Source organism: Lactuca serriola, chromosome 9 (assembly GCF_051521515.1).
Source record: "Lactuca serriola cultivar US96UC23 chromosome 9, Lser_US96UC23_V15, whole genome shotgun sequence".
Taxonomy (NCBI): Eukaryota; Viridiplantae; Streptophyta; class Magnoliopsida; order Asterales; family Asteraceae; genus Lactuca; species Lactuca serriola.
This window is the reverse complement of record NC_136416.1, coordinates 100623468-100633591: the sequence shown is the minus strand read 5'-3', so window position 1 is coordinate 100633591 and position 10124 is coordinate 100623468. Positions and strand designations below refer to the sequence as shown.

At 38.7% G+C, this 10124-nt stretch overlaps 1 non-coding gene across 1 annotated transcript; it reads left to right on the top strand.

Moving 5' to 3' along the window:
* The first annotated feature begins 9409 nt into the window (after nt 1-9409).
* Nucleotides 9410-9516, top strand: LOC145077293 (small nucleolar RNA R71). The gene has a single exon (XR_013693075.1). It is a non-coding gene; the product is annotated as a small nucleolar RNA R71 (small nucleolar RNA).
* The last annotated feature ends 608 nt before the right edge of the window (nt 9517-10124 follow it).

Here is a 10124-nt window from a genome sequence, read left to right as displayed (position 1 = left end):
GGAGAGGACTTCATACTTCATTTCAAATCTAAAAGCTTAGATTGAGTTTTTAATCAAATTTAGTCAAATATATATGAATGCTATGTTGGAATGGTTCAACATAAGGAAATTCTATATATATGGAAATGTTAATTGCGTTCTCAAATTCAATTATGATTACGACATCCCTTTTCATAGTTCAAATTATGAGAACATGGACAATAAAAATATTATAGCAAAAGACTGATCAAGTATCGTGTCTTTATGTTAAACATTATGAATCGCACCCTATATGCTTCAGGTATAGGATTGATTGCATATGCTATAATATTCTCGTGTTCCAATTTTCCAAATGCCTAGGGCATTAAGAGGGAAAAAGGAATAGAACCGGATATAACTAAAGTGGTTAAACAACTGTTAAGGACAATCTAAGGTTCGCCAAGGATTGGTCGCCTAAGGACAGTTGAAAGTATAGTAATGGATTGACCATATTGACATTATTATGAAAAGACAAAAGTCTATTAATAATGAGTTGTCGTATGACAAATATGGAATGTTTCCATATTGGGAGTTGAATAATATATGAAAAAGTTAGAAACTTTTATGCAAGAAGGATGTTCAAAGGAATGCACTTTGAATTTGAGACTTCATTTCCATGGAATTGTCTTGTAACAATCTCCAAAGGAACATTTTGTAATATCGTTGGTCAAGTCTCTGTGACTTTTGGTACCTAGACATTACAAAAGAATCATTGCATCAGAGTTTAGAATCTAACACTTTCTCGTAGTGGCAAGAATTTGGAATTCTTACACTTTCAATAAGGATTTGGAATTGTGAAATGAGCATCATTGAAATGTTTTTCAATTGATCTATTTCACGAAGTCAGGACCATAGACAAACATAGTGTGCATGCTTGGATCATGGCATAGCTGTTGATTTAATTCAAGTATTAAGTTGATAAATCAAAACATTATACAATGAATAATGAGTAATCAATATGACGTTAAAAAGTTTTGGGGCCATATAGGATTAGTTTTATTCTTGTGTTTCACTTTGCATGTTTTGACTACCCAAATAACTGCGTTATTCAAACCATCCATAGTCGATCATACTTTGGAAGTAGATATTGAGGCAAGACTGTCATGAATGGGTCTGTAGAGGTGTTTTAGTCATAGCACAAGTTTGCTACAATGTTCATGAGTACTCCTGGAATAAGATTCGAGTAACCCACGCTCATCTGAATCACTTCATGGATTTTATCACGAGTGATTGTGAGACGATAATATCTTATATTCTTCAAACAGAGACATGTGAGTTGTAGTTTCAAGTCGGTCGCACATTGACATATGTAAACGCACCAGTAACTTGGTGTTATAAAACATATCGTTGTGTGTGATTTGATGAGTAAGTACAAGCGAGCATTGGTCGAAGTTTATCCGTTCCTTTTACCCTATGTGGATAAAAGCGATATTTGTGGGCCCCTAGATGATTTAGTGATGACCACCCGAAGTGCTTGGCCAAGCCTGGACTGATTTGATTTGTTCAATTAGTCGGTCATCATAAATCAGAAATCGAGAAACAACATATGGACGGAGAGAATGACTAAAATCCATGTCTCAGTCCATGTGATATCTAGAATGGAGGAATATATGATGCCTTATCTAATGGACGCGTCATTGACTAGGTCAGAGTTCGACAACAGCTTTTAAGAGCTACGACTGCTAGTCGGGATTTTGGAGCCGTACTTGCAATAATAGTAATTAGACTTATCCAAGTGGGAGACTGTTGGATTAGGTGTCTAAGCCCATAACTATAATTGGTATGTACTTGAACCGAGAGTAGCAAGGTCCATTTGAAGCCTTTAATCCCACATGGAATTGGGGGGTTAATGAAAAATAGCAGAGAACAAGAAACTTGATCCTTTATACAAGTATCCATGATGTGTGCAAACTCACTTAGTTTTAAACCTACTTTTAATTATCAAATAACACACAAAAGGCAGTGAACCTATCAATTGTGATATAGTTGAATAAGTAGGGTATCGAACACAGGGAACGACAAATTAAAACTAAAAACTAATTTTATCTAAATTAATTAATAAGTAGTGGTTTTCTCTAGTTTTACAAGACTAGAAACTTACTAACTATTACTTACTTAAAAACTAGAAAGCAAAGGACTAACTAAATTCAATAGCGGGAAGGAACTTCTATTTAGTTCAACTCAATTGATCCTATGGTTGATTACAAGGTAATGGTGCAATGGATTAATTCTTTTGTCGGTTACCGATTCAAGTGATTAGTTTCGCATTCACTACACTAATCCTTAGCAAACAAACTAACTTAAACAGTGGCCAGTTGTCTAATTTAATTAAATTTACTAGATTAATTATTCGGGTTAAGTTAGACTTGCAATAGTTAACTAATTTATTCTTTTAATTAACTTCTTGTTTGATGGTCATCTCACAAGCTTGCACATGAATTTACTCAATTTTCTTATTAACTCTAGTTTCATATTCATTAATACTAGACATATGACAATAGTGATCACAAAGCATATGAGATTGATAATCAATAGATGTTCATGCTAATCAATTATCTCCCTATTAACAGAAAATTAATTATTATTCACACACAAGGTTCTTTAGCAAGCTAAAATAACAAAATTCACCAACTTAGAATTAATCCTACCAACAATCAAACCATATTATCAATTTTGTATCCCAAACAGAAGTCTAAAGGTTTTAGCTCATAATTGAAGTAAATAACAGCAAACAAACAGAGTCTAATTGTTTAACCATAATGACAAAACAAAAGATTAAGTGGAATGATGAAATTTGCCTCAATTCTCCTTCGGGATTGAATTCTAGCTTATGACTTCGTCTTCTAGGGTTTTTCTGACTTCTTAATCGCAGCAAAACTCTTCTGAATCGTCCCATAATTTTTTTCATATCGTTCTGTGGCGTTATCTTTATATATACGATCAACTCGTCGAGTCAGGTGGCGACTCGTCGAGTCCATCTCACATTCCCTGTATTGTGATAACTCTCTGGGATCCCGAGTCTTTATCTTCTCGATTCTCCAATCGGACTCACCGAGTAGTCTCCCCTACTCGCCGAGTAGGTGCTTTTTTCAATGTTTTTTCTTCTTTGTTCCATTCTCGAGCTTCTAACTGTTTCTCCCGCCTCCTTTCGCTTCCAAGCTTCATTTTTGGACTGAAAACATAATTCAAACACTTTTAAGTACCTTTTGTCCATAAAATGCAATAATTTAGCTAATAAATGAATAAAAATGTATACTTAATATGAACTAATTATGCACATATCAAAATACCCCACACTTGTCTTTTGCTTGCCCCCAAGCAAAATTGAATTTTAAACATATTAGAATTACATATGACAATTCCAATCTAACCCAACCATTATCCCAAGACCGCAACGCATGCATTTGTGTCTAAAATTGTCCTAAGTACCCCCATACTCCAAATACTCACAATCCTCATAAACATTCGCCCACTCCCCCCGAACTATGCTCATTTTATGCAACCCTCCGAATCCATCCGCAGAAAACCTCTTACCCTCAAAGTATTTTTAATTGAGCAACCCAAGCATACATAATCTAGAATTGCAACTTTTCAATACCACTATGGAGCTCTCTTGAATTCTTTACTTCCTTGATAATTTGATCTTTGATTTCTTTGAACTCACCACCTTTATTGTTCGATTTCTGGTATCTTCAACTTTTTGAATTTCTTGGAATTTTGATCTTTTGATCTTCACTTTATTTGCTCCAAAATTCTTCAACTTTTCTTGTAATTCTCTCTTTTTTTTACATGTACCTCACTTTTTTTCACTCAAAACCTTACATGCTTAAGCAGGGCGCTCAATCTCAAGCTTTATTGGCTAACGATAATAATTTTCCTGGATACATTTTAGGTTTAGGCTGCTAAACATATTGCATCCCTCAGGCTGAGCGGGGTCGTGTTTTTGTCTCATGATTTCACTGGAATAAGGAAGCCACAAATGCACTAGAACGTATATAGGCTCAACTAAACATTTGGGTTTTCATGCAATCATCAACACAATTTTAATATGGAATCCTAATTTGCTTTTACCAAAATTTTCTAATTTAAATCCCTAAGTAATATTTTTGGTATGCAACATTTTTTTTTAAAATTAGCCTAAATTAAGATTCTAAATTTTCTAATATGTGACCAACCCCCTACCCCACACTTATTTTATGCAATGCCCTCATTGCATATTATGCATGATAAAAAACATAAAAAGAGAATAAAGAGGGAATTGGAACAAACTCCCCTGGGATAGCAGTCGATAGGTTGATCACTTTCATTTTAGCTCCAACTTCAATTGACTTTAGACATGGGAACAGCTCATCCATGTCTTGGGTGTCAAATCTCGTGTGGGTCGCTCCAAATACGCGGAAAAACAGTGTAAGATCTTCAAGAATCAATATGGAAAGAATAAATGGTCAAGTGGTACTCTTATCAGCATCAAATCAGCAACCCTTTTGGTATCAAACTGAACGACTCGTCGAGTATATACGAGACTCGTCGAGTAGCATCGCGGAAATCTTCGAATTAATGAGAATTCAAGGCGACTCATCGAGTCAGCTTAGTGCACTCGACGAGTAGGTCACTGGATGAAAAATAATGATACTCTGCATTCGTTCCAGCCTCCAATAAATCCTCAAAACTTTCTACTCACTTCTAGACTCCCTCGCTTATGTCTCTAAGGACTGGACTCAACACTTTAACTCTAACGCTTCCCTTTCTTGACTCTCTCTTTCACTTTTTAACTTCCTCGATTCTACGATTCTAAACCCTTCGACGCAAGCATTCCTAATTCAATTCTGAAAAACTATCAAAGCATCAAACATCAAGTAAACAGTAAAAGTCTTAACACATTCAAACAAACCAATTAAAAACAAAAAACATAAAAAATAAAAATTGAAAATTGTTCAATAAAAACGCAAAGAAATTAATTCTCCTCATCGTCATGATCCGACGCTGCTCTACTTCCTCCCGCACCACTCCTTCTTGTACTAATCACCTCTTCCCACGATGGAATATACGGAAAGTTACCACCATCGATATGCAGAATGTTGAAGTGGTCGAAAAGCCGGATATGTGATTGATTGCTAAAATTGATTCCCCACGCCATTTGATCTTGTAACCGCCTCATCTCCACATTGTACCAATCCATTGGCACTTCTTCATTATCAACCGGAATCACCGACAGCTCTTCCTCCACATCCCGCTCCTTCCTCGATCGGACCCTCCTTCCCGGTGCTTCGGGACCAACTACCGGATCATCATGCGGGATAGCATAATGACCACCACCATAGTCTTCAATAATCCTGGCCCGCCGGAAAAGAATTGGATTGAATGGAGGTGTAGGAATCATCGTCATAAAGTTCCATGCACCACGGGTCATCAACCCAAACGAGTTGGCTAGCCGGGTGACAAACATACCACCATTAATTCGAGAAGTTTTGTGATCCTTGACCGCACCCTCCGATAGATATGAAGCCAAACACCAAGGAATATTGCAAAAAATGTCGGGTGTGATAATGCTCCATAAGTAGAAGACATCAAGGTTAGAAACCTTGTCATCATCCTTCCTTTGGTTAATAGTGGATGAAATGAGACGATGAATAAGGCGGTGTGTAGGCGATCGAATGCTCCCCTCTTGTGCCGATTTCGGAATATAAACTTTGTTGCCAATTGTGTTCCACCAACCCATGCTCGTCACTCCATCGGGAAACACCATGTGGGATTGCTCCAAAAAAGCCCGAAAGATAACTGTTGAGACCAAGGGCTGGTCATAAATTCCCAATCGACAGGCAAGGTCGAGCACAGAACATTGATGAAATTCACCCCCAAGGCAGAAACTAAAACTTGCTGGGTGATAACAATCCACTCCCCCCGTGAAAGATACCGTGGAGAAGAACTCTAGGCATAACTCCAAAAACACCGGCTCTTGAATTCGAAAGACCCGGCTCCACCCCTCACAAATCATCGTTTCTCCTTCGTGGGTAAACTCCTTTAAAAGATAAGGAGCTAACTCTTCTTCATAGCGTACACTTTGCAACCAATCCCAATCTATCCTATTGGGCACGTAAATTTCTTTCTTCCTTATGTCGGCTAACTTCTTCTTCCACTTCCGCATCGTTGAAGCGGACTCGATTTGTGGGGAATTCAACCAAGGAAAGTCCCCTTGGCGTCCACTAGAACTTTTCCCCCTGTTGAACATTATTTCTGCAAAACAAAGATACAAAACCCAGAAACATAGATTATAATTAAAAGAAGTCATGCACGTGTTCTCCGACTCGACTCGTCGAGTCCATGGACGACTCGGCGAGTCGCAAGAACTGCACGAGTCAGTCGGCGGGTCGGTCTAAATTGGACCATGAAATCTGAAAATTACTTCAAGGGTTTTGTCTAGGCACATGTTTATAAGGTATTAGGCAAGAATAAGCATGCAAAACATCATAATTCATGAAAAATCGAAACCCTAGAAATTTACTATTTTTCAAAATCGGGTTTTTCTATGCAATTTCCATCATAGATAATCTTAGAATCATGCTTTTAACAGAAAAGAGGAAGAAATTAGTTACCTTTTGCGATGGAACTTGAAAAATTTGAAGAACAATGACGAGGAAGATGAATGCTTGAGAGAGAATTTAGAGAGAGGCACACGGCGAGTGGGTTTAAAAAAAAACTGATTCTTTTAGGGTTAAAACCCTAGTTACCAGTTGTAAAAGTAATTCTTATTATTATTTTTTTTTCTGTGAATAATACCGACTCGTCGAGTCAGGGTCAAACTCGGCGAGTCTGGTCGCGATGCCATTTTTTCTGAAATCTATATGGACTTGTCGAGTCATGGTCAGACTCGGCGAGTCTCTTGCAAACAATTCAAAATTTTTAAAATTTTGTCATTTATTTAGAAAAGAAAATTCATTTCACCCCACACTTAGTCCATGCACACTCTCAAGCAGACATGTTCGATAATTCGAAAAAAAAATCAAACAAAACTAAAATCTAAAACGTAAAAGAAAGCAAACTCTAAACAACGGGTTGCCTCTCGCCAAGCGCTTCTTTTTAAGGAGTCATTAGCTGGACTCCTTCCCATCTACGTTTGTCATCTTCCAGTATCGGGAATGCACGCCTAATCTTTTGTGGTTTGTACTTTGTCTTGTAAGCGTGAATCTTCTTTTTATAAGCCCTTTTTAATTCATCTCTCTTCTTTTTCACAGCATCATCCTCAGCTGCTTGGGCTTCCCTTTTTCTCTTCTTCTTCTTCACCCCATTCTTTTTCACCTTCTCTTGCACCTCCTTTTCTTTAAACTTAATTACTTCATATTTTGTGAAAGTTTGTGCTCTAGGTTTGGTAATGAATGGTTGATAAGCTTCCACCCTCCTTTCCTTTGTCTCCTCCTCTTTTTCTATGCTTACCCCATCTTCAAGCGGGATTGCATCAAGACATGCTACATCGGCGTGTTGAACTTCCGTTTCCATTTCTCCTCCTGCTGTTTGTTCTTCTAAAGAATCATGAAAAATATCCAAATCCAGAATATGTAGAGAACTAGCAACAAGCAGATCTAAATCGTCCAAGTTGTTATCAAATTCGACTGGACTCGTCGAGTCCAGTAAAGTGACTCGGCGAGTCTGATCGTATTCCATCATTTCTTGGGTGTTTTCTGAGTCGGCTCCTTCCAGTAGCTTTTCTAACTCCTCCAAGTCCTTGTTAAAATCTCCATCCTCTCCAGAATGTAGTAGAAACTTGCTTGGATATTCTTTTTGCAAAAGTGCAAGTTCTTTTTTTAATATCTCATCATCCAAATGGATAAATGAGATCTTTTCTTTTCTTTCCTCTTCTTGCTTGGCTTCTGGTATAGCTTTAAATATTACGGACTCGTCACCCACCCTCAATGTTAATGTAGACTCACATACATCAATTAAAGCACAAGCGGTGTTTAAAAATGACCTCCCCAAAATAATTGGAATTTCGGGGTCTTCTTCCATATCAACAACCACGAAGCCTACCGGAAATATAAACTTGTCGACTTTAATAAGGAGATCCTCACAAACACCTTGTGGATGAATTATTGTCTTGTCTGCCAAATGGATCTTCATATTTACCAGTCTTGGCTCCAGTAAATTCAACCTCTTAAAGAAAGAGAAAGGCATCAGATTGATGCTTGCACCCGAGTCGGTCAATGCTTGGGTGACAACTTCATCACCAAACTGGCACGAAATTATAATATTCCCCGGATCGCCCTTCTTTTCGGGTAGCTCACTCAATAGTATCTCCGCAACTTCATCCAAATCTTTCCTAGCAGCAAAAAGACCTTTTAGCAAGTTGAAGTATTTGGGTGTCTGGAGCATCGTTTCCACAAATGACACATTAACTTGTAGGGCTTTAACATGCTTCATGAAGGTTCTATATGCTTCAACTTTTTCCGCAGGCATGGCTTTGTTTGGGTATGGCAAAGGAGGATTATATGGCTTTAAAGGACTGACAGTTTTGTCATTTACGCATGGACTCGTCGAGTCCAATGGAGTGACTCGGCGAGTTGGATCGGGTTTTGCTGGAGCCGCTTCTTCTACCTTTTCTGCCTTCCTCTTGGAGATTCTTAGTGCATCTGTGAATATTTCTTCCTTGCTGGAGGTTATTAAACTAACATTCTCCATTATTAGATTGGGTTCGGTGTTACTTGGAAGTTGACCCGGTCTTCTATCATTCACTTGATGCACAAGCTATCCCAGCTGTTTCTCAATGTTGAGAATGGATGTCTGCTGATTCCTTAGCATATTTCTGGTCTCGTGTATTGCATCATCGTGATCACTGTGTCTCTTTTCGGATGCGGCTATGAATCTAGTGAATAATTCTTCTAAATTGGTTTTCTTTTCTACCGGTTCTTCCTTTTGATATAGTCCCCTCTCATTCTGCTTGTATTTTTCCTCCTTAGCCTTCTTATACTCTTCGTATGAGAGCCATTCCTTCTTAGGTTTTCGCCAATTTTCGTCGTATCGATCGCCACTTGAATAGAATACTTGAGCTTTCTTATTTCCATTCTCATCCAAATCACAATCCTTTGTGAGATGGGGCCCTCTACAATTTTCACATCCCACCCTAATAGCATGGATTGTTTGATCCATTTTTGTCATTCTTCTATCAAGACTATTAAGCTTAGCTATCACCGCCGCCATGCTATCATTTGCCGAGTTCACTACTCCCCGACTTACTTCGTTTCTTGGATTGTGGTATTCTCTAGAGTTCTTAGAGAATTCTTCGATTAACTCCTTAATTACCGGGGGCGCCTTCTTCGTGAGCGGGCCTTGGGAATCGAGCAATTGCCTTGTAGTGACATTGACTCCATCATAGAAAATGGAGACCTCTTGTTGGCTATTAAGGTCATGGTGTGGGCAATTTCTAAGCAAGCTCTTGTACCTTTCCCAAGCTTCATAAAGAGATTCTCCGGGTTGTTGCTCGAAGTTGGCAATGGCTTTCTTTAGCTTGGCTTTTTTGGAGGGCGGGCAAAAATGGTCTATGAATTCTTCTTTCATCTTGGCCCATGTGGTGACCGATCCGGGAGGAAGTGACTTTAGCTAATCTTTTGCAGCCCCTTTAAACGTGACTGGAAGCATGCGAAGAAGCTGGGTCTCGCGTGGAACATTTGGTACATTGAAGTAGTCGGCCACATCATTCACTTCGTCCAAGTGCTTGTAGGCGTCTTCGTGATCCTTCCCGTAAAAAGGAATCTCCTTGAGTTGAGCGAGAATATGGCCTTTTAGTTCGAAAGTAGCGGTCGCGGGAATTGCAGGCTGCACAAGTCCCGGCCCGGTGTCATCGCGCATCCTCTTCTTCCATTCCCCCATGGGGACTTCATCGATATTAGTCATAGTGATAGCTAAATCGTCTTCCAATCCGGAGTCGTGCTCGTATGTGGGTTCTTCTTCTTCCTCGGTCTCGTACTCGATTTCTTCTTGAATTGGGTCTTCAATTGTCAACGAGGCACTGAATGCTCATATTTTGCTGCTCCTCTTCTTGCTGAAAACGGACTTTAAGTTTTTGAGTGGTGAGTTCTTTGAAGAAGTGGATTCTCCAATGGTTTTGCCTTTGCTCC